The sequence below is a fragment of the Alexandromys fortis genome, unplaced genomic scaffold, assembly GCF_014885135.2.
Source record: "Alexandromys fortis isolate MF-2015 unplaced genomic scaffold, M_Fortis_MF-2015_v1.1 scaffold_371, whole genome shotgun sequence".
Classification (NCBI taxonomy): domain Eukaryota; kingdom Metazoa; phylum Chordata; class Mammalia; order Rodentia; family Cricetidae; genus Alexandromys; species Alexandromys fortis.
Genome location: NW_026068266.1, coordinates 1 through 1199, shown reverse-complemented (window position 1 = coordinate 1199; position 1199 = coordinate 1).

Sequence of the window (1199 nt, the reverse complement as noted above, 5' to 3'; positions counted from 1 at the left end):
ACAAAAAGCAGTATATGTAATCAACTATGCAAAAAAAAAAAACTGGGAAAAAACTCAGAGGATTATCTCATTAGATGCAGTAAAGGCCTTTGGCAAAAATTCAACACCCATTCATGATAAAAGTATTGAAGAGAGTTGGGATCCAACGGATATACCTAAACATAATAACGGCTGTTTACAGCAAGTCTATAAACTTCAACATCAAATATAAGTCTCCAACATCAGATGAAATGGAGAGAAATCCAAAGCAATTCCACTGAAATCGGGAACAGGACTGGGCTATCCGTTCCCTCCATATGCATTCAAGATAGTACTTGAAGTTGTAGCTAGAGCAATGGGAACACTGAAGGAGGTCAGGGGTACACAAATTAGAAAGGAAGAATCAAAGTATCATTATTTGAAGAAGATATGATAGTTATCCTAAAATAGTTATCCTAAAATAGTTACCAGGGAACTCCTATTGCTGATAAAAAACTTTCACAAATGTATCTGGAATCAAGATTAGCTAACGGCTAAGGACATGTCAATAGGACAAACCACAGCCTACAGAATGAGAAAAGAGCTTCACCAGACAAGACCAGGCTAAATGTCTCAAATATAGCAGGATCTCTTAGCATAGCGCTAACAAGGAGCACGAAGTAAACAAACTGCTTACACATCAGGAAATTAAAAAAAAAAAAGAACAGGAAATCAATGGGTGATTATAAGTTACAATGGAAATCCTAAGGAAAAGATACTTCTTTTAAAGAAAAAGATCCTCCTCCCCATGCCCGTGTTTTCCAATTCATTACCCTCCCACACTACAGGGAACCTGGCAGGAGACTGCTCTCCTCACCCTGGGTTTCCTGGTGGGTCCCAGAGGGTGCTGCAGACACCACATATTGAACAGAATCCTTCCAAACAAAATAATCACAAAGCTCCTCCAAGTCCCTGGTGCCCAGCGTCTGGAGCCAAGCTGCTCAAGCAAGGACAGCATAGTGGCTGTGCCCTCCCACTCCTGGCGGGCTGGAGTGATGCTACTGTTACCTCTGTCGCGGCAGCGACCCAAGGCCGTGGTCTCTTCAGGAATCTGGGGTTCTAAGCATCTGATGCCACTTAGAGCAGGTCAAAGGTCTTGCTGTGGAGCAGGTCAAAGGTCGTGCTGTGGACAGTGCTGCCCAGTGTCTCCTAGGCTACCCGGAAAGGCACTTCCGCTTCCA